The sequence below is a fragment of the Patella vulgata genome, chromosome 2, assembly GCF_932274485.2.
Source record: "Patella vulgata chromosome 2, xgPatVulg1.2, whole genome shotgun sequence".
NCBI lineage: Eukaryota > Metazoa > Mollusca > Gastropoda > Patellidae > Patella > Patella vulgata.
Window position 1 is genome coordinate 66,410,393 of NC_065880.2, and position 25,922 is coordinate 66,436,314.

At 34.5% G+C, this 25,922-nt stretch overlaps 1 protein-coding gene across 2 annotated transcripts in view; it reads right to left on the reverse strand.

The window, feature by feature from the left end:
* Positions 1–25,922, reverse strand: part of LOC126811150 (uncharacterized) — a 92,597-nt gene that overhangs the window by 65,337 nt on the left and 1,338 nt on the right. The gene's annotated exons all lie outside the window — the stretch shown is intronic.

The following is a 25,922-nucleotide window of genomic DNA, read 5'->3' on the forward strand; positions in this document are numbered from 1 at the left end:
ATGATCATTATAATTAGAACCAGAGGCAGTTATAAAACGAACAGCTGAGTTTTGTAATTTTTGAATAAGTTTATGAGGTGAACCAGCTAACAAAGAATTACAAGCGGTAGCCATTTAAGATATGCCCACATTTTGCAAGAGATGGACAGAGAACAAGCTAAGAAAATAATCAGGGGCCATAATCCAGGAAGTTATGGTCCGATATGCGATATGCTTGAATATCGGAAGGAACCGAGATCTTTGGGTTATAAACATAAGTTTCAATAAAATTGGATAACCAGTGGCTGCCAGGCAGGATACGCCCACATTATGCAAGAGATGCATAGAGGACAAGCTAAAAACAAATGAGATTTTTTGTACAATCAGGGGCAATAATCCAGAAAGTTATGGTCATCAAAATCAAATCAAAATTGTGACCTTTAGAGGGCCCACAACCTTGATATACCAGATATTTACACAATTGTCTGGCAGTTTTCGGCCGGTTTTCACAAAATTCGAATTAACCAACATTACGGTTTAACTGTGATATATTCAAACAGTTTTTTAAATCAGATAATAATTGTGACTTCTAGAGGGACCTCAAGCTAAAAACGTGATTTTTTGCACAATCAGGGGCCATAATTCAGGAAGTTGCCATCCGATATGTGCATGGTGTAACAGTGATATATTTGAACATTTTTTTTTAAAACAGATGAAAATTGTGATCTCTTGGAGGACCACAAGCTAAAAATGCGATTTTTCATACAATCAGAGTCCATAATCCAGGAAGTTACAGTCCGATATGTGCGATTATCGAAAGAAATCAAGATCTTTGTGGTGTAAACATAAATTTGAAGTTTCATCAAAATCTGATCAAAATTGTGACCTCTAGAGGGTCCACAACCTTGGTATTACATACTTTTACACTATTGGTGTACGAGGAGTGGCCATTTTGTCCGTCAGTTTCTGTGCGATTTTCACTAAAATTCCCACTCAACCATCATTATGGTGTAATGGTGATATATTCGCATGTTTTTTTTATTAAATCAGATAAAATTGTGACCTCTACAGGAACCACAAGCTAAAAACGTGATATTTCGTACAATCAGGGGCCATAATCCAGGAAATTACAACCCAATATGCGCGAATATCGAACGAAACCGAGATCTTTGAGTTATAAACATACATTTCAAGTTTCGACAAAATCGGATGAAAATTGTGACCTCAAGCTAAAATGTGATTTTTCACAGGAAATTACGACCCAATTTGCACGAATATCGAAAGAAACCGAGATCTTTGGGTTATAAACATACATTTCAAGTTTCAACAAAATCGGATGAAAATTGTGACCTCTAGAGTGTCCACAAGCTAAAAATGTGATTTTTTGTACAATCTGGGGGCCATAATCCACGAATTTACGGTCCAATACATGCCATTTTCGTAAGGAACCGAGATCTTTGGGAGATAGACCTATATTTCAAGTTTTGTCAAAATTGGGTAAAAATTGTGACCTGTAGACTGTCCACAAACAAGTGTGAACAGACTCAAGGACGGATGGACTGACAGATGGGGACGACGACAATATATATATATATATATGTGTCCACATGAAAATGATCAATATGGGATATAAAAAGAGATCTGGTAACATCAGTGGATAAATATTTGTGTATTTTACTTATGTTACATAGATTAACATATCCTAATTAACAAATGTGACCCGCCGCATGTAAATGAGTCGGAATATGGTAAAATTAATTTTGCACAAGAGACAAAATAAGTGAAAATATTGATTTTGATTGAAATTGAGATTTTCACAAAAATGAGTCTATAAATATACTATCTATCGACTCAAAAGATCAAAATAGCAATAAAACATTTTAAAACGCCTTTATTTGGACGTTTTGTAAGAGTACCGTATTCTTAAATCTGTCTTTTTCTGAATATTCTCAGCAGAATTAGATATTTTTCTCTGCTCGCAGCGGGGCGACCTGTCAATCCTCTTGCAAAATGCTTGGCATCGTTGTAAAGCGGGGAATCTCTAGTTTATAAATATGACCAAAGTATTGCCGATGAATTCATTTTGAAGAAATACAAAAGGGTTTTAAAACCCCTAAAAATGTAAACACACTCCGCTTGTTGCTATGCTTCCAACACGACTTATTTGCTGATTGGCCCAGACGACGCGTGCAAAGCATTGTGGTTCCGTGGCCACATCGAGGCTCAAGCAGACGATAGAAATTAGATTTGGGCAATGTTAAGGTGTATCTACATGCGATTCATTCTGAGAAGTGGCAGAAAACAACTGTTGCTGTTGTTTATTAAAGATTTAACGTTCAATACAATGAATATGATATTATGGACAGGTTGATTTAATTAAATTATTTACACTTGAAAACTGTTAAAAACACAAAAAAAAAGCTCCTCGGATATCAACAACTTAATTCTGATCGTATATAGATAGCCGTTGAGTGTTAATCAAAACATTGTAAATCAATCAACAAGCCGTTCGTGTCATTGAGTAATACTAATCTGTAATCACTTCTCACGGATTAATGATTAGTTGATTGATAATTTACAATGATAAGGCCACCGACAATTCATTATTTACTCCGAATAACTAATCAAAGCGGCGATGATTTAATGTCTCGTTTAGTCTGTTAGAAAATAATTTATAGTCCTTAAATGGAAATAAACAAAATAGCCAATAATTTTCTTTCCGAAGAGAATTTCATTGATAGGTGAATTCCGTTTACTGTCGTTTCATACGGCATGCAAAGTTAAGAATGCATATTGGATATTATTATTGTTTAAAATTCTATTATCACCATGGGTCGGGAAAATGAGAACGACCAATGAGTCGAAACGCGACGATTATCGAGTGGGAAAAATAATCTGCCATTGTTTAACTACACCGCTTCCAAAATGAACGTAAGCATTTCATGCCAATGAAATTGAAATTTCTATTCTATTATGGACTCATATTTTGATACCGTTACGGTACCTCAGGCTTAAAATAACAACAGACTTATTGTACACGCAAAATCTTAATTCAGGCATGCTGCTGTGGCGGCTTCTTTGATGATTAAGATAGGCTACTAAACTTGATTACCCAATCAACAACTTTAATCTTCTGACCAAGGTGCTAAATAATTGATGAGATTAACTGAACTGAAGTTAATCTCACCAAAGTTATAATATACAAACTACTAATGTATACACTGTTCTAAATTATAACGCTATCATAGGAAATGTGAATATGCCGCATGTGTTGTGGATGTTTTACTATGAAAAGAGCGCATTTACTACGATTTTCGTTATCGGCACCCTTGAAAACCTAAAGAAGAAAATATTAATATTAAACGACAAAATAACGAAAGATTTAATGGCATGGTTGCTGTGTGATATTGTTTTAGAACATACCGACACCTTTAACTTGCTTTTTCTAAAAACTGCAGATGTCAGTGCATTCAATTCATTTGCAACTGAGAGCTTGCCCTTTTCCATTCTCGAACCTTAAACAGTCACCCATGCCCGATGAATTAATAAATTAAATTCTCGTAATGCAATTATATCCACTGTAAATAGAGTTTGTTTACAGCTTTCTATACACTGGCATCGTAACCGTGCCATACGAAAACTCCATAGTGTATGTTGTCTTTTCTTATACTTGATAGCATAAGGTGTTGAATACCGTCGTTTCATTGGTATACCCTACCCTGCAAGGTGTGACCATAACTGATGGGTGACCATAAAATCATCGAATATGTAAAATGATAAATATTCGTTGCATCGACCCAACACCATGTTTTCGTATTCAGCATCCCCGAAAACCTCTAAAATGATATATTACACAAGTACCAAGTATAAGAACTCCAATAATTGCCATTTTGGTGGCCATTTTGAAAAACAAGATGGAACAAAAAGTCCAGTCGACCCCTGATGCTACAACCTTTATGCCTAATAAAACATATAAAACGACACGGTTACAAATATATGGTGATAAAATAACAACAGAATTATCATTTTGGTCGCCATTTTGATAAAACAAAATGGTTGATTTTGACGGATTAATTTTACTACTACGATTATCATTTTGGTCGCCATTATGAAAAACAAAATGGCGGGTATTATCGGATTTACTCTTATACTGCAATTGTTTGATGTAGCACCCCCAAAAACCCATTCAATGACATTAATAAACATATAACTTATGAAAACTCGAAAATTTGTTATTTTGGCGTCCATTTTGAAAAAAAAAGATGGCGGAAATTGTCGGATCAAATTGTTACTACAATTTTCGTCTGAAAATCTCTAGAAAACAATATTCAACAACAAAACAGCAAATAAATGGCTTGGTTGCTATGGGATTTTGTTTTGAAACATACCAAATCTTTAACTTGATTTTTCTCAAAACTTACTTTGGTGAGTTGGGTGGCTTTAAGCAGTCACAACTCAGTCAATTTTTGCCTGATTCAAACAAACTATACATCAAATTGAAGGTAATGAGTCAGAGAATGTGAAAATAATAATAACTCAATTTTCAAAATTTCCTCATTGCAACTCTGCATGCCATGGGGGGTCACAAATATGTTTAACATGATCATCCAAACTAAAATTTGAGTCAAACATTACACCAATATTCCTAGCAGAAAGAGCACATCAATCCATCTATCTTAATACACTGTCCCTATATCACTAGTTTTTTAGAAGTGACGGAATAAACAAGTAAGAGAAACTATTATCTAAAAGATAGCTAATATGTAGAAAATTACCAGTTCAGGCCATATTCCAATAAGTAATATTATACTACATTTACTTTTCCAGGGTAATGTGTAAAAGAAGTTATTTGTGATTAGCACACTACTAATGCCCGAGGTGAAATTTGACCGATCATTATATCAATCACATTAAAATTAATGGTATTCCTTTTCTCTCAAATATTTTCAAGTTCTCAAATTAACGGGTAGTGACTCAAGGACGCTAGTATCAATGACAACAGGTAATCTGTCAATATGTCAAAAACATGTTGGGCCTCAAGGTATGTCAGTCCATAAGTAACAGTAACCCTACAGATTATTAGATTAATGCTCTTACTTTAAGTTATTCGCCATCATTTAAAAGGAAGGTTTAGAACTGAGTAGCTTATTATAATACAGTTATTCTATCACACACATCTGAAAAATGCCATGATTATCTTATTTCTATACTTCACAAAAATACATTTTATCAATAAATACACGAATTCTCAAGCAAATTTTTGTTTTTATCAAATTCTTATCAAATTCATTTTCTGTAGAAAGTAACATTGATTACAGATAGGCTTCATCTTTTCGTGACCTGAAAGCTTCACACCAAATTTGAAAAAAAAAATAAATCAGTTAAAAATTATAGTCTCGACTGTATTAACAAGGTTTTTGGAAAAGGGGAGTTTATCCTTTCATGACTCCAAAGCTCTACACTAAATTTGAAAATAAACTACTCTAGATTTTATCATGTTAACAAGCCAATTGTTGATCGAAGAACATATGTGCACATATAAAATGGTATTCTAAAACTACATCATGGCATGGTAGATTTCAGGAACCAAATCGGGACGGACAGAGCCCATTTAATATCTCTCCCCTCAACTTTGTTCACCCCAAATAATATTTGATAATAATCCATCTACCGTTAATCATATATTTAGCTAATAAAAACAAGGTGAAAAACAACATTTAACACTCTACCGCGTGATCAGTGCTGTAAATATTGTAGAAGTATATTTTATATGTAGTAGTCTGTCATAAATCTAGTCAAATAACGACGATACTTATTACAAAAGAAATTCAACTTGTTACATAGTATATAACCAATACATGTTTGACATGAGCAGTGTTTCAAAACAAATTTTATCATTTTTTTTTTATTTACAAATTGGTATTTTTTGTCAGACAGAAAAATATATTTCCCATTTATTAGAAGATACACGCTTAGAGAAAACCATAATAATGAACATTACCTGCTTTCAACTTAACTAAACTTGATGAATGACACAAGGTACATGATTTTATGGCTGCCGTATGAACTATTTTAATTTTAAAGCAAATTTTCAGGGTTTGCGTCAAACTAAATTGTATATTTTCAATGAACATTGTTTCCCCAACAGGTCTTGTCTTTTAAACAAGTTGGGTAAATAATTATCAACTAAATATTGAACTAAAATATTATATGGTCGTTTCCCACTAATTTTTCTATTAACACAAGTCGAAGTTACACAAACCTTTTATTGACATCTTCTGAAAAAACGACTATACTCAGTTTGGACGTTTACAATACTTGAAATAGTCTACCATAGTATTTAATTCAATATTTCTCCTAGTCTAAAACATAGCTTACTTTCACAATTTTGAATTCCTTAAGCCCTGGTTGTTTGTAAGTTTTGATATAATAATAATGTATTACTTTTTTTTTTATCTGATCCTAAACTTTAATCTAAAATGAAATATGCCAAAGTATGCTTGTTTTGTAATGACTTCTTGACCCATGGCACTCTTAACATTGTTATCTACCACTAAAGTATTTCAAATTATATGGTCGCCAACACAATATTGTTGATCACTATAACATGTCTGTGTCTGATAACTTTACAGATTTGCTTGGTCCAACCTTATGTATCCATTCTATACTCTTCAATAAAAGTAGGGGATATTGGAATGCAAATACCTATGCAGGTTGTGATATGACAAATAGTCATGGACACTTGACTTGCTTTGGGAGTATGTTGACAGATGAAGAACTTATAGAACTTATCGCCCCAACAGAACCACTGAGCTGCACCTGCGACACGCAATAGCGCCATACATGTGGGAGGGGTTCATTGTCAAATTTGAAACTTTAAGGAAGGGTTGATGAAAACTGTCACTTGCTGGTTTATCCTATTGTTATATAGTGATAAGTCTAGTTACATAAGTAGTTAATTGTGGTCTGAATCTTAGTTAAGCTTGAAAGAGTTACCTTCCTTTAACTGTCTTTGCCTTTGATTTATAAAAAGAATTATTGATGTTTCTACTTTGTATGAGTGATCTGCCCTTGGGGGAAGAGAATAAACATGTGGATCATTGAATGGTGTTTTCTTTATTGAGAGTTAAAGATTGAGAAATAGTGACACCCCCAGTGGGATTAAACCCACATAACATGGTGGAGACGCCAGATCTTTCCCTGAAGTAACTTTATAGTCATTGAATTTGAGTGGATGCCATGACTTTTCTTCGATTGAATTGGATTTGATTTTTATTTTGTGCCAGCCAAACTCGCCTGGTTTGAGTCAAGCCCAGCTTTAACTTTTCAGGCTGCTTACAGCTTAATTAGGCCTATCACTGTGAATATTCGCATTGTCATTGTGTGAAAAGACAATTATTGTGCCTATTTGTGGTTGCAGTTTGACTTTGTTCAAGAACATTTTTATCATTTTCATTGTGAAATTTTGGTGAGGTATCCTAGTTCGTTTGTAGTATTCCACTTCATTGAATTATTAGCCTAGATCTAGACATGAACACTGCCAAGAATCAGTTAGACCTAATTTAGCCTGTCATGCCTTTTATAAACATTAAAGCAAAGATGCAGTAATATGAATGATGACGAATGAAAATGATTACAAACTTTTGTGTAGATGAGCTCAGATCAGATCTTATTTACAAGCTGAACAATTTCAACTTCCAGTTTTTAAAATCATTGAATGTGTGCTGTGTCCAGTGACATTTGATTCATTTTCAACTCCCTAGCGATTCCTGTTACATGTGCTGTTTCGAAAGGAGTGCAGTGACATTTTCATCCATTTTAGCTTTTATAACAACATTAATTTGATATTCTGTGTTTTATAAAACTATTAATTTAATTTACAGAACTGTTTAGTAATATTTAGTCAATTTGTCCAAAACTATATTGTCAACTCCTTGATATGTAATATTTGTTTTCTTGTAGGAATCAATTGCATGTTACTAATCAAAATTTCTTTTCAGGTTTAAGTTTTATGATTTAAGTGTAGGCCTATTCTTTTATTACCAGAAATTGATCAGTGTCAGTGTGTGTAAGGTCCTAGGTACCGTAACTTTAAATGTTATTTTTTTGGCCTAATATTTCTCTTCTTATTATCTGCAATGGAGAAAATGATTGATCGGTTCGATGGGTCTGTTATTGATAGGGATACTGCAAGAGCCCACATTCTTAGCTTTGAGGATTACCTCAACCATCAAGATATTGCTATTGACGATGAAGAATTTGAGCACATATCACAACTGTTTAAGCAATCGCTCAAGGGCAAGGCTCGTCTTTGGATAGAGGACATTGAATTTGATTCTTACGCTAGTTTGAAAGACCAGTTCATTGACAAGTATTCCTCAACTAAAACTAAACTTGGATTGTATAGCCAATATTCCAATATTCAATATGATTGTTCATTGTCACCTAGTGACAATTTAGATAAAATCAAGAAATTAGCCAATCAGTTAAGTTATAATTTGTCACAAGTTAGGGATAAATTTATATCTATTTTACCAACCAACTGTAAACAGGCTGTTATTATGGCAAGTTCAGATGACACAACTGCACAAGCACTTGCGTTTCAAGCTCAACGCTATTTTGATGTGGGTAGTAATTCATCACCAACTACAGCTGTAAAAGAGGTTTCCTTTAATTTGTCTGAGAATTTGTCCAGTTTACGATTGCAATCCCAGAATTCCCATAGTCCCCAAAGGAGAACCCCAGCACATTCTGATTCCAGCAGAGACACATCTCATTCACCTTTCCGGGTTCAACGACCTAAAAGTCCCTCAAATTCTAGGCTGCGCAATTCACAGTCACCCTTTAGAGATAACAGTCCAATACGTCAGTCGAGGCGTGTTATATTTTGCGATTATTGCCTCAATCCGGGTCACACATGGAGATCCTGTTTTGCTCGGCAAGATGATCTTATGAGTAGGCGTAGACATTTGTCACACTCTTTCAACCCTACTAGTTATCAGTCACCTTATACGTCAGATTTTCAGTCGCAGCCTTCTGCTGTTGACAGACAGGGTTTTCGACAACCTGGTGGATCATCTAGGCCACAACGCTCAGATCAACGCACACATAGTTCTCGCAAGGATTTTTGAATAGGGGAATATTTGATAATAATGCTCCACAAATATTCCCCCAACTCAATCATCTAGCCAAACATGTTTCAAAGGACATTAACTCGGATGTCATTCTTCAGTTAAGTCCCTTTAATTACTGTAAGGGTAGTTTATCAGATAGAAAATCTGTGCTTATTTTATTTGATAGTGGTGCTTCTAAATCACTTATTTCACAATCCGTTGTTAATTCTTCTCCTTATTTGTCAAGTTTACCTGTACATAAGTTAGAAAAATGTTTGGAATTTCGTATGGGTAATGGTCAAATGTTAAGTTGTTCAACTTTCATGTTTATACAAGTCTTTATTCAAGGTTATTCGTTTCGTTTAAAGGTTTATGTTGCCCCACATTTAGTGGGCATTGATCTTATTTTTGGTCAGGATACTTTATCAGAGTTACAAGGTTCCTTACATTTTGAGGATAATGTATTTCGGTGTAAGCCTAAAAGAGTCAACTTTTCCCCAACACACAATGTGTACATTAAGCCAGGTCATACACGCTATGTCGCCTTATATGGTCATGTCCCAGGTCTTTATAGGAATCGTGAGGTCCTTCTTCAGAAAAGATCAGATAACACATGTTCATCGTTTATACTCGCTACTTTACAGCGTAACAGAGCTGTTGTTCCCATATCAAACCCTGGTAGTAAAACTCTTCACCTTAGGCAATCTCATCCTTTGTTCTATTTCAACACAGGTACTGTTTTTGTGTGTGATTCCTCAGATTTTGTTCAACGTGCAGAACAATATTCCCACCTTAAGAAGGATGATCCTTTATTGCAGTTATCAGAAGATGAGATTTTACAACAGCAAATTAACTTGTATGATAATTGTATTTTGTCACCTAATGAGAAGAAAGATTTTCAAAGACAACTATCCCAAAGCAGAGAAGCATTCAGTCTTTATGGTGAGATTGGCCATTGTTCTAACATTGAAGTTGACATTAATGTTAATGACCCTCGTCCATTTTATATTCGCCCATATCATACCACTGAATCAGATAAAGAGGTTATCGATGCTGAACTTGATAAATTAGTAAAATTGGGTATTATCGCCGAGGGTCACCAATCGTACACCTCTCCTGTTTTAATTCTCCCTAAAAAGGGAACTACAGATAAACGTGTTGTAGTTGACTTTCGTCACTTAAATAAGCGCATTAAGAGGTATAACCATCCATTCCCTTTATTATCATCTACCTTGCAAAGAATTGGTCATGCTAAACCCACAGTTATCAGCTGCCTTGACCTTAAGTCTGCTTTCTTTTCTATGCCCCTTTCACAAAATGCTCAACAATACACGGGTATATCGTCCTATCACGGAGGTCGCCACTTTTACTTCAAGCGCTTAACACAAGGCTTAAGTGTATCCCCTGCTATTTTTCAAGCCGAAATTGATAGGATTCTCTCTCAAGTACCTGACAGCCGTCATTACTGTATTGCTCATCACGACGATATCATTGTATTTAGTAAGGATGTCCAGTCACACAGTTGTCACTTACAGGCTGTCTTTCAAGCACTTATTGATAATGGACTGAAGATTTCTCCTCGTAAATGTTCGTTCTTCAGAAATCAAGTTGTGTACATGGGTCATTTAATTAAGATTAATAACGAAGGACTTGTTACCCTCCAACCATTGGCAAATCGTTGCCAGGCAATTCAACATCTTGTTCGTCCTAAGTCTAGTAAAGAAGTTCGTAGGTTTATAGGAGCCGTTAACTATGTCTCAAACTTTCTGCCAAGGCTACAAGAAGTTATGCAGCCCCTTCATCAGATTTCTTCCAAGAGATCTAAATTTTCATGGACCGAAGAACATGAAAAGGCTTTTCAAGATGTAAAATATCTTCTTACTAACCCACCTGTTTTGTACCTCCCGACTGCAAATGGTCCCTTGAGTCTCTATAGCGATACATCTCGATCAGCTACTGGATCGTACATTACACAAATCATAAATGGCAAGGAGCGCATATTGGGTTATTATTCTAAGAAGTTACCTCCGGCATGTAAGAATTACAGTGTTACCGAGTTGGAAATGTTTGGTCTTCTCATAAACATCACAAATTTCCAGTACTTACTCAAAGGAGTTGAGTTTACTGCTTATGTTGACCACTCTGCAATAGTTCAACTTCTGTACTCCAAGAAAGAGCCTTGTTCTCAACGTCTCACTAAGTTAATTGTCAAACTATCCCAATATTCATTCAAAATCTTCTATAAAAAGGGAACTGAATTAGTCTTAGCAGATTTCTTATCAAGGAGTTCAACTGATACAGACGATGAAATTGATCAAGTTGTGCCCACTGCTTTTACCCTTTCTGAGCTCGCATTTCCTGTTACTCAGTCAGCAAGTCGCCCGGTTACACGGCAATATGCAAACCAGAAGCAAATAGCCATTCCCGAACTCTTCCCCAAACCTTCCACACGCACTACTACCGTTAGTCAACCAACTTCTAGTACTTCAACTGAAATCCCTTCTTCCACTAATCATTTCCCAAGACAAGCTGAATTGGATAAGTTGTACAATGTTATTAAGCGTAAAATCATCAGAGACTATAATTTGACATTCGATCAAAATAAGCTTCGGCTTGAACAAGCGTCTTCTCCCCAATTTAAGCCTATCTATGATTATTTGTCTCACAATATATTGCCCAGTGATCGCAAAGCTGCGAAACGTCTCAAACTCCAAGCAGAAGAGTACATTTTAGCAGAGCATATTTTATTTCGTCTTCTCCTACCCAAGGATGATCGCTTTACTCTTCAACTTGTCATTCCTGAGTCAATGTGCACAAATTTGATACATCAGTATCATGATAGCCAGTTGTGTAATCATCAGGGAATAGTTCGGACTTATTTGACTATGCGAAAGCTCTTCTACTTTCCCAACATGTTTCAGAGGATCGCACAGTACATTAATACATGTTCTACTTGCCAGAAATTCAAACCCAAGACAGATAAAACCAGAACATTTCATCCTAGGATACCTGAAGAATACAATGTTTTTGACAAACTTAGTATTGATTTCAAAAGCATGCCTGCATCCATCTCTGGTTTTAAGCATCTTCTAGTTATATGTGATGAGATTACTCGCTTCATCATTTGCGTCCCAACTAAGTCAGTTGACGCCGAAACAGTGTGTGAAGCTTTAATCCAGAAAGTAGTCTGTCTCTTTGGTCCCCCATCTGTCATAGTAACAGATGCAGCTGCAAGTTTCATCGGAAAATTGGTTACCTCTCTTTGTACAACACTTGGTATTAGTCAAAAAGTAATTAGTGTTGCAAATCATGGTAGTCTTCTGGCAGAACGCCACATTAGATCAATCTCTGATTTTCTCAAGGTTAACTTAAATCAGTATGGAACTGATTGGGTCAGATATGTGTCTCCCTGTTGCTATGCTTACAATTCTTTTGTTTCACCACAGTTAGGTGACTTTTGCCCTTACGAGTTGGTATTTGGTAAGAAGCCCAAAAACCTTACCCATCTTCGTTGGCAATTCGATGGAGTTTGTCGTTCATATTTCGAGTATGTTTCCCATTTAAAGGACAAGTTTGATCATATTTCTAAGACTATGCTTGAATTACAAAGATGTCAACAGGAATCTCAGAATATCAGTATTGCACACACCCTCAGTAAGAATCCTATTTACGGATTGGGCCAGTTAGTTTATGTACTCAAACCGTCATCATCAAGCCTTACTTCAAATTCACGTAAAATCAAAGCTGATTGGTGTGGTCCTTTGGTTGTGCATCAAATTCTTGATCGAACCCATTACGTTCTCTCTACGTTGGATGGTAAGGTCCTACAGGACGTCTATTCGATTAATCGGTTAAAACCATGTTTTGTTAGGTCTCCTAATTTTGAGACAAAAATTACCCACATTGATCAACTTCAGAAAGAGTTAGGTAATATTCCTAACAATGACAATCTTACTGTTTTAACTGAAACTAATCAATGTTTCATTACGGATGAATGTGATGTTATCTTACCTAGATTTGATGAGAGTGATATTGTTTCTAATAGGTCTACAAATCCTATTAATATTTGTCATTATCTTCCAAATAGTACAAATAATCATAATATTGCTTATGTAGATAAGTTATCACACTATCAGTTATCAGAACAATGTAAGATGTTACAGGAAATGTCTAATGTGTCTTCTATGGAACTGCATAAAGCTAGGTTCAAATGTGGTTCATTGCAAGTTTTGATAACTACCTCTAATGTCAAGAAAGGTCAAACTTCTTCCTGGATACCAGTTAACTCATCTCCTGTTTTGTTTAATGTAGCCAATGGACTTATCAATGATAATAAACTACAAGTAACTGGTAGCCTAAGCAAATATCAAACCTTGTTATAATAATTATTGTTTTACATTCATTTGAGGATTATAACATAAGTGTTATTCTAACATCTCTGAATCGTGTTTATTCATAGACCCACCTGTATCGCATATTTTAGAGCAATCTTTTCTTGGTAATATATACTACATGCTTTTGGGGGTTTTGGAGCACTTGAATAAACCTATTCTGATTTGTTTACTCATTTTTTTTGATGTCTTTGATTTGTTCAAAGTTTCATGCCTTGTAATATATGTTACACATTAGTATTTTTAAGCACTTATACAAACATAGATGATATGTATTGTCAAACTAGTTTTTCCAAAAACTGTGTTTTTGACTTAGGAGGGAGGGATGTTATATAGTGATAAGTCTAGTTACATAAGTAGTTAATTGTGGTCTGAATCTTAGTTAAGCTTGAAAGAGTTACCTTCCTTTAACTGTCTTTGCCTTTGATTTATAAAAAGAATTATTGATGTTTCTACTTTGTATGAGTGATCTGCCCTTGGGGGAAGAGAATAAACATGTGGATCATTGAATGGTGTTTTCTTTATTGAGAGTTAAAGATTGAGAAATAGTGACACCCCCAGTGGGATTAAACCCACATAACACTATCCATGTTTGCTTTCCTATCGGTTCTTGCATAAGATTTACTGTTTAGCGTATCTGAATATCCCCTACTTTTTTTGAAGAGTATATTATACTTGGCTTTTCATTTAACACCAATGGCAGGTGATGCACATGAGGCAGCTAGGAGATGCTTACCTATTTGTGAATATTATGGCCCCATTATGGGATTTTTTTCAATTTTGCTGTATTCATTGACTGGACACTGTACTTAAACAGTAATTAGGATCAATTGTGTTGAAATCTAGAATAAGCATTTTTAGTGCCAATAAGCAATTTTATATCATGATAAATTAAATTATTTCTGAAAGTTCCGATCAACAACTTCCTCATCTGTTCAATATATTAAGATTATTCACCTCATGATTTCCTTTTGGTTTTTATCTAAAACATGCACAGACTTTTAACATTAATGGTCTCTACTGTAATAGTGATTACCATCCAAATTTTGTTAAAATTTGTCAAGCACTCAGTACAAAGGAAAAATATCCATTAATCAACAGTTGTATGTCTGGGAAATGCTGGGAAATACGTTTCTGAATCATCTCTTCCTGAAAATTTGCTGAAAACCAGCCAAGATTTTAGCTTTGTACAGCTAAACACAGTAAGTAATACAATTCCACAAATCTATTTATTTAAGCCTGTCTGTAAACAGCAACTTCCAAACTGAAATAAAATATCTTCAACTTGAAGCTGATCAAAGTGCAGGATAAACATATATTATTATTTTAATCGGCTTAAAACTTTTACTTATCATTAGTAATTTCTATTTTTATTATGATGTGACAACATAAAGCAAAGTACTGTAACAGAGAAAGGGAGATAATATGCAATTCTAACCTTAGGTGTAAGACTACATTTAATTTGTTGTCATTTACAATGTTACAGTATATATATATAATTGAAATTAAAGATGGCAAAATAAAACTACATTTTTATGCTCATGTTTTCACCGCGATAGCGGCTCTTCAGGCATTTATTAAACAATAATTCAATTAACAATAGTCAATGACGTCACAATGTCATAGTTACATTATTATAGTTACGAATGTTGATGTCGCAGATGATGTAGTTGGACTTGTGTATATCAGTACTGTTAACATTCGCACACATTCACATTTAAATCAGAAATGAAATGAAATAAAATTGGGTTTAACATGCTAATGTTCTGATCCAACCGGGCTCATGAAGTTGGGCATACACCATGCAGGATTATTACCTAACATACAACAGAAAATCAAATTTCAAACCTTTTTCAACAAATGTTTAAAAATTTACACAAACAAGAGAAATGAAATGAAATGCGGTTTAACATCCAATTGTTCTGCAACAATTGGGCTAAGGAACTACGGCCTATGCTTATAATGAATTCCAAATGTCAAGGGTTCTTTTACATGCAAGACAATGTGTACACAGGACCTCAGTTTTTCATCCCATTCAAACGACAAAGATTAGGGAAAAGGACAAACACAATTTAATATCGAAAAACGTCTCATAACACAATACTTTGGTCTTTTTTAGGGACTAACACAAGGGCACTGAAGTTTTGGTTGGAATGATTAATGATTAAAACTAATTTGCTTTAATTACAGTGACATGATCATCTAAGCAAACCATATTTAAAGGAGCTAAATCGCTAAAATTTGGGACCTACAAATTGAGACAAATGGGTCACAAAGCATATAATAGTGTAAAATGAATGTACATAAACTGATTTACATTCAATCGTTTCTGTTTTTAGTGTAATTTCAAATCAGTTATGTTCTTGCGAAATAAACCAGAAGTCTCATTCGAATGGCCGTCTCTAGCATCTGGTTATTCAAGTCTACAACAATAGTTTTTATTGCGCATGCTCTCCGGATAAGAAATGGTGTCGCCGTTCGACATGACTTGTGGAATATATCGAGCCTTGTTCTTTGAGTCCCTTGTTACAAATAGTGCTGAAAAGCATTATGGTACATGATGTGACAACATAAAGCAAAGTACTGTAACAGAGAAACGGAGATAATATGCAATTCTAACCTTAGGTGTAAGACTGTTTATTTTGTCTTAGATATTGAATATCAGAAGCCCCCCTTTTCACCTGGTAAATTACAACATCAATGTTGATTTAAACTGACAAAAAAAGATATTATTTCCTAGCTAGTGATTGGTGGACTTAATATCGATATAAAATGGAATTAATATACATATTAAAAATGAATGACTTAAACATACATTATGCAAGAGCTAAATCTGATTATTGCAAGTCTTAATTTAGGCTTCAGATGTTATAGAAATTATAAATTAGATCTTTATTTAAACAACAAGCCCAAAATCAACTTTGTAGTAAAAATAAATGTGATACGAATTGAACTGCAACCCCGTCTCAAGCCATTGAAAACGTTACTTGATAATCAAGATTATGTAGGTGGAGTTATATTTAACGCCTGTCAATCAAACGATTGGCCAAGGTGAAGATACATTTGACTACCATTTCTAGTCAAATATTACAACGATGATAACTTTGTTCAGAATAAAGTAATTTGACTTAAATTTTCCATACATTCTTCTTTCATCCTCTACTTTTGAACTGTTATAGCAAGAATGGCCAACTCTCTATAAAAATCTCCCATAATGTATCTTTAATACACATATTAAATCAATTTAATACAGACATTAAATCTCGAATTAATATGTACATGTATATTAAATCAGCTTTTTGTCCACATCCGCCAGCCATATAAGTATGGTAGAGAGTTTGTATACTAAAACATGGTTCATGATGGAAGAATGCAGTATTTTCTCACTTGTGCTACAACAAAATTATGATTGCTTTATGAGGTGTGTGTTATTAGTTATTTTTGGGAATTGATTGGCTAATTCCTCACATCAACCAAAACAGGTTTATTTAACAACTCTTCTAGACCCTGGTGAAGTGAAGACAAGTAAAATGAAATTTTGAACTATATAAAACGAAATAGGATATCTAGGTTTTAATCAGACTGAACCTATGCCACAGTTGAGTTATAAACTTGATATTATAAATCCCTTACTATAGTACAATGTATTAAAATATGTGGGTGATACTATATGTGACTGAGTTTTATTTATTGTTATAAGTATATTAGGATGGGCTTTATCTAAGAATGTAAAGAATTTCAATTATATATTTATTTGTATGTACATGTACAGTATGCTTTAAAGTAATTCCATCCATAATCAAATACTAATTTGTCTCAGAAATAAATTATTAATTAAATTTTAACATTATTTATCTGGATTTATTACTCATATCGTCACTAATTTTAATATAATTATACAAAATTTTATATTCATATAACTACATGCCCACTGCTGATATGTTCACTTCAAAATTCATTTTGATACATGTAAAAGGCATCCAGTCAATTATTTAAATATAAAATGATTTTTGATTGGTTAACATCTACAGATGTACATTACATGTAGCACCTTTATATGGTTTAAAAGTTAAAGCATAATATTCAGCTAACTTTATTATTGTGGTTAAGGATATATTGGTGTCAGTCATTATCACATACATGTATATGTGATAGAACTGGTTAAACCCGTTCTAAATATAATTTTTACACAGAGATCATTGCTACGATAGATGTGTAATGAAGATTTCAAGAAATGGAAGTGACGAAAGCAAAAGGAAAACACAAGTTATCCTTCTATATAACTGACTGAATTGACGAGTGATAACAGATACACAGGCAAATTTCTACTCACTAATAATTCCTTCGAAGACCAAAAGTTGTTATATGAGACTGTACAAGGATATCTGACAATTAAAAAAAAAAATTAACTGTCACTAGATAAGGGAAAACAAAAAAAAGAGGAAAAATCCATGCATTACCATGTTTTTATAAAGTACAGAATGAATAAAACAACTTCTAGTCTTCGAAGGAATTATTAGTGTGCAGAAATTCGTCTGTGTATCTGTTATCACTCTCACTTCAGTCAATATAGAAGGATAACTCGCGTTTTCCTTTTGCTTAAATTTCGTCACTTCCGTTTCTTCAAATCTTCATTACACATCTATCGTAGCAATGATCTGTGTTAAAATTATATTTGGAACTGTTTAACCAGTTCTATTACATATGTGATAATGACCGATACCAATATTGTCCTTTAAACACACATATAAAACAGTGAATATTAAAACAGATTATATCACATTTCTTTGTATTATTGGAGGCCACAGTGGCTCAGTGAGTATGGCTCTGGCTCACTAACCCAGATGTCCGTCATTCAAGCGGAGACAGTTCCCTGGGATCTTCCTTCCAGCATGGTTTCCCCTAGACAAATGGAACTCAAAACCCAGATGTCCGTCATTCAAGCTGAGACAGTTCCCTGTAATCTTCCTTCCAGCATAGTTTCCCCAAGACAAATGGAACTCAAAATAGGAGTTGGCTGTAGAGTAACCGGCCTGTCTTCGTTAAAATCATTAGCCTGGTTGGTGCAGGAAAGTAGGACATTAAACCCCATTTCATTAGTTGTCTTTGTAATATAACTTTACTATTTGTACTACAATACTTTAAATTCAAGACCAGTAACTTGATAAAAGATTTGATGCTACAATCCCACTAACTATACTCAATAGATTTAAACACAGTTACACCTTTAATTGACAACAAATACGTTTAAAGGGTTGATGAATACAGTATGTGTTGTCTGAATTTATATACATCAATTGACTAAAACCCAGCCCACAGTATTCAAGTGAGTTTTAGAAAACATAACCAAATGAATGAGGGACTGGCTAACTGGTGATATCACACACACACACACACACACACACATACATGTATATATATGGTGTAAATCGAGGACTTTGACTGGATCCTCCTAATCAAGGTCTTGATAAATATTACATTTAGCTGAAAAGCACCATTATTTCTGAACTCTATTACATCAAAGGATTATGAAAGGGTATAAATTATACGCCTAATTGAGGACACGCATGATGTATGTTGGGAACGCCGCCAAACGAGGTCATTTTGCTCAATACTACCATACTGTGGACTTGACACTTATTGTGGTTTTTAACCTGTAAATAACTACGATTTTGTCCCCCCTTTGACCACACATGGGAAAAAATACAATATAACTGTTTAAAATTGATGTATGGCACAATATCGCAGTCGCACAGTCGTTTATTTATTAATGTGATCAGTCGAGGACGCACATTATGTTTTAATACCGACAAATGGGGACTTTGTGTATGGTGAACACCAACAACCAAGTACATACACACTCACATCCAAGGACGCTACAAGTGTATGTCAATAATATAAACTGAGTGGGTTCAACACTCTATATCCGAGAACATGCCCCTTTGACCAGTGGAGCAGCCCACTGAAAAAACATTTTTTATTGATTCAGCCACTTAAAACTTTTAATTTTCTAAACCAGTCTGACTGTGAACAATCGAGGACTTGTGGACTTGACACTCATTGTGGTCTTTAATCTTTAAATAACTACATTTTTGTCCCCCCCCCCCCTTTGACCACACATGGGAAAAAAAGAGAATATAACCGTTTATAATTGATGTGCGGTACATAATACCACAATAGAACAGTTATTTATTAATGTGGCCAACCGAGGATGCACATTATGTTTTAATACCGACAAATGGAGACTTGGTGTATGGTGAACATTAACAACTGAGTACACCCACACTCCGAGGACATTATATGTGTATACCAATGCCAATGCGATGTGTACAAACTCTCTAATGCTCGTTTGTTGTATTATTACAGCAAACGATAATCCCAAAATGGATCCTCATTTAATTATCAACAAGCTGTTACTTACTTTTAAAGAAACTAACGTGAATCTTCAAGATATAACCATGAATTTCCAAGGCACTATAACTTGACTTGTAAGAAACATTTGACATGTGAGGATTGCCCTTTGATTGCAGGTAAAGAGTTAGATAAAACTAATTTTTCTTGAAAAGTCAAGTTGACATCTTGAAAAGTCAAGTTGACATCTTGAAAAGTCAAGTTGACATTTGAAAAGTCAACTTGATATCTTGAAAAGTCAAGTTGACATCTTGCAAAGTCAAACTAATATCTTGAAATAAAACCGTTTAAGATTACTTGAGCTTTTACACTACTAACATTTTTAAATTTCAACTTGAACTTAATCTTTTAAGAGATTAGCTTAAACTTTTAAGATATTAAAGATATATTCTCACGAAAGTATTTATAGGGCAGTTATTTCCAATAAAAGTATGGCAAATTTGTTACATATGGAAATTAGAGACACACAATCTTACTAAAAAAATACTGGATGGGGGAGGCACTGGGCAAAGATGTCAGGGTATTAATTACTGTCAGCCCGACGGCTTATTGTCTGCCAGATTGACTTAGGAATCAGTTATTATTTCTTAATCGAATAGTTAAGTGGTTTGGGGAACACCAGGGGGTTTAAACGTACAACAGACCCTGCAATCAAACGGCGGAAAAATAATTTGGCAGAGGATAATCAAAGAATTTACTTAGGCTTCAATATGTACGGTAAATGAACAGTAAGTAACGACAAATGCATTCTGAAATTGACCCTCCCTCAATCAAATAACGTGACAACATGGCTTCTGAAATAGATTTTTACATCTTGGGGCACTTCCTCCCGAATACAATGTTTTGAGAGGGATTTGAAGCAAATTTTTGATAGATTAATTAGTTTGTATATGTTTTAGCCCAAATATATTATCACATCATACAGTTTGTACATGTGAAGGCATCTCTAACTTAAACTCTGATATTAACTTAAAAAAACTTAAACTTGTTTAGATATTAACTTAAACTTTTAAGATATTAACTTAAACTTTTAAGATATTAACCTAAACTTTTAAACTCTAACTTGAATTTTCTAGATACTACTTGATATAAACTTGAATTTTCAAGATACTACTTTGAATTTTCAAGATACTACCTTGAACTTTCAACTAACTTACATTTTTAAGATATTTACTTAGAAAGATTTTCATAACAAGACGAGTTTACCTGTTATGTATGTTTATTCGACATACTACTTGTGTGAAATACACTGTTTAAGTTAAGATAACAGTTAATAACAAAGCCCAGTCTTTCATACAATTCTTGTGTACAATTTTGAAAATGACAGATCACTAACTATATTTTACGAACTAATGCCTAGGTACCACTGGGGAAAAATCATTGGCGATATGGAAATAAACAAATTTTCTCACGATGGCTCTCGATGTTTTTGCCCAAAGAAACAGCGTAGTCCCAAGAGAAATAGAACTTATTAAGCATCCGGGGTGGTCCAGTGAATGTGCACTGATACTTCGGCTATGGTCACAAAATTTCTGGGAATGCCCCCCGAGCATTGCCGTGAATCATCGGGGATGGCTCCCAATTATCGGGAAAGCTCCGGGGTACCTTCACCGATAATCAACATCATTGGTGAATATTCATGTAGTTAGATCTAGGTCTCTTGCGTGGTGGCATATAGGCGGCACTTATGCCTAGGTCCTACTGGACATTTTTTGCATGGGCGATATACTACCGATGGCAATTGATGATCCCCAGGAAGTGCCGGGAACAGGTTACCCGGTATAACAGGGGAACTTCAGGGCCGTGAGCCATGTGGAACCATCAGGAGGTCTCAGGAGAACTGCGAAAAATGTCAAAGCTTGCACTGATAATTTTTCCGTTGTGTTCCCATCGTTTTGTGGAAAAACTGGCCGGGGAGGCATCCTGACAGCTCTCCAGATCCAGTGAAACGTCCAGTGGAGCAGTGAAACTTCAGCGAAATATATTTTTACTGAAGCATCCCCGATTTAAATATCCTCAAAGGTCTCCTTGATAAGTCAGCAAGACATCGCCGATGCTTCGGGGATGCCTCTTGGAAGCTTCGGGGTCGTCGCGAGCCATATGGAATCATCAGGAGGCCTCGGGATAACTGCGAAAGATGTCAAAAATTTTCCGATGTTTTCCGGACAGGGAAGCTCTGGGGATGCTTCCCAGAAGCTTCCGCAAAATACTTTTTCCCGAGGCATCCTCGATTTAAATATTCTCAAAAGCCCCTTGACTCTTCAGCAAGACATCTCCGGAGTTTCCTTGTGGGTCTGGAATCTTTGGGGATACCTCCCCAGCCTGTTTTCCTGACAATGCAAGCATTGAAACTTTTCGCAGTTCTCCCGTGGCCTCCTGATGGCTCCACAAGGCTAGCGATGCCCCAGGAGCTCCCCTGGGACACCGGGAAACCTGTTCCCGACGCCTAACCCTGTTCCCGAAACAAATATTTCGCGGAAGCTCCAGGGAATCATCCCCAGAGTTTCCTTGTGAATCTGGAAAGCTCCGGGGATGCCTTCCCGGCCTATATTCCTGACAATGCGTGCATTGAAACTTTTCGCAGTTCTCTCGTGGCCTCCCGATGGTTCACTGGTGAACCTGTTCCTGACTCCTCCTGAGGCTCACCAATTTCTATCTGTAGTACATCCGCAAGGCAAAAATTGCCCAGTGCTACCTATGCATTATATAAGACAATTGTAACTGGCTTAATACGCCCTAACAAGTGTTACTACTTGAAATTGCGCGACTTATTAATATTTCAATTGTTGTTTTTTATATGCTTATTATTTCGGCAATAATCTTATTATATGTTACGCCAGATAAAAATTTTGAAATTTCAGACAAAATTAATAAAATGACTAGATGGCTTGATTTTTGTAATATCGTACGGGTTTAAAATGGTTATTAAGTTTAGATATGGCAGAAATAAAAACTTATTTCTCCCACGTGACCATATGATGTGTATGGTAGAAATCGGTTAACCAAAAACTTGATACACTCACTGTCCAATAAACACTAACTGCGGACTTGATATACACACAATCATATTTTTTCCTTTTCATATCACACACATGAAAGATACACCCTAACTGTAGAATACCGCCTAACGTGGAACACCTCAGATCAAACTTAAAATCAAATGGGATATTAAATCCACCCTTCTGAACATCGCTACAGTCCTGGTTTTAGTTCAAAAAGTCCTCGGTTGACACAGGTTCGCGATTAGAAGGTGTGTATTCAGATGTGTGTCCTCGATATACACCATATACAAACACACCCACACACAAAGAGATAATTACATAAAATTTGTTTTGCTGGGCTTGTTTGGCTAGTGATAGCAAAGACTGTAGAACCCAATCAAATTTGGGAGTTGCATACCTAATTAAGGCAGAGTTTTTTACTTTGTTATAAAAACCATATAAATTTAAAGATTGAAAATATTTGATACTTTGTTGGGTTTTTTCTTACAGGACTTGTCTGATTCTTTTCCTAGCCTTTTTAATGGCTAATCTGATGGTTGATTATAATTTATATTATCAAGGGAACAACAGTAAGATAAGACACTGTTTATTGTCAGCATACCTTACATTATCCACTGTTTGAAAGACAAATTGCCTTGCCTTCCCAAATTTGTTTTAAAAAAAACAGGGACTTATTATTGTGACACATTTCGGTAACACACAATATTCCAATACCAAAAGATGAGCTGGCCAAACAGAGATTAATTTTAATCAGATTGGCCTATTACAAGAAATTTGTTTTCCTCACATTGCTTTATAGTTTGAATATTAAGTGCATGGAAAATCCAAGATACACCCATAACATATATGTAGCCTAATCATCAGCAAGACACAAAAAAGTATGAATTGTGATGTTGCCAGTAATTATTGACTTTTCTACAACAATATATATGTGATGATAATATTTGATTAGCTTTACACAACTCTTGAATGTATTTTATCATTACAAACATCAATGAGAAAGGTTATGACAATTGAAATAACATTATTTATATCTGTGTATTACGAACATAAATCAGAGAAAAACTCTTTGAAGGATATAAAGATCAAACAATTTGGATTTTATATATGCAACATCCATGTCCAGTTACTTTGTAAATGTAATCAGGGTTTTGTATTAAGATAAATGAAAGCATTAATTAAAACAAACAATGGTAATCAACAAGCTTTTCTAAAAATAACCCAAGGAATGTCAACTAAGACAATACTAATATTGACAGTCAGCCCTAACTTGGGGATGGTAGTGATTAATCTTTCTTCTGTTTTTTTAAACTACACACTCTACCTGAAGCAAAGGTTCAACTTATTTTCTATATAGATCATTAAGACATACATATACATGACTAAGATATATCGAGCTATATTAAAATATATATGTCTAAATAAAAACCTTTCAAAAAATCTGTCTTACAAGACTATTTATAAATAATTCTTGTGTATATGTTTAGGAAGACTGTAAGTGCTAAATATGTGATGAATAAATTTATTAGTGTTTATTAGTGTTTATATTACATGAAAAGAGTCAGACTATCTAAACAACTTTGATGTGAAATCTACTAACTTTTATGGACTTCAAAAATCCCAAAACTGTCTGGCAATCTAAACAATTTGTGAAACTGCGATATCGGAATATGTACAAACCCAGCAGTTCAATCTGAGTCCTATCTTGGATATCCTTCTTAGAACATTTTGGACTTCTTCAATAATCTTCCAGATGAAATACCGGCAAATTCTATTCTTGTCACTTTTGAAGTCACAAATTTATATTATAGAATTTGGCTGGATAAATTTTCAAATTACATGCACATTTATTTCCCAAAGTTTAAAATTTGTTTTAACAAATAATTTCTTTTAAATGCATTCTATAGATGGCAGATAGGTACATCTATGGGAACAAAATGTACAGCAGTCTTAGGTTACCTAGGATTCAAATCAGTGATGCTATTTCGCCTGTAGATTCCAGACATGATAATATCTGGAAGTTGGCTAGGCCTATTTACAGGTGATTAAACTACCAATGTAATTTTAAAATCTATAAAAAAGAAAATGATGTTTCGACATTACAAACTATTCTTATTTCGGACATTTTGCTTTCATCTGCTGCCGTATAAATGAAGACATGTAATTTTGGAGGAATATTACTTGCATGAATTTGAAGCAGGTACGGGTCGACACACTTTCATTCTATCGCATTACGAAAACATGTAATTTTGTAGGAATATTACTAGGATAAATTTGAATACCGTACAGGAATTAAATATGAAAAATTGCGAGGTGCAACTATTATTACGTTCGAATTTGAATATTTTGTTGACACATGATTTTTAATTATAGTCTGTCTCTGTCTGCCTAAATAATAAGAGTTATGCCCCTTTATTTTCGGTAAAAATGTCCAACAAGAAAAATTTTGAAATAGCAACACTGATTCAAATATCTGTCACTTTTGAACAACAATTTCATAAAAAACTGAAATATGTTCAGAGATAGTCTACATTGTATTCATTCTAAGATACTATTCACATTGGAATCAAATGAACATAAAATAAGCGCAGTGTCCCATTACTCGGATCCATTCACTTTATTTGATATTTGTTGTTTATTTCTTGCAATGTCTATGCAGTTTGTTTTGTTGGTTTTGTTTCGTGTGTAGTGCAGTTCTCCTGCAGTAACTATTATATGGTTATAAAATCTGCCATTGCAATAGAAAAATATTTATTATAAACCTAACGACATAAAAGCAATAAAATGAAAATTAATAAAGCCAAACAAGTCAAATATTACTGAACAAAATTAATCAGATCTAACACCAAAGTGTAAAATAATTTTGTTCAGTGATTTTATTAATTGCATAGTGGTATAAACATTTTGCATGAGATTTATCGCCCTCTGATTGCCTTAACTATTGTTGCTAAGATAATGTCATTATGGTAAGTATATCATATAATTATTTAATAAAAACCTGAAGACATCCTTGTTAGAGTGAAAAT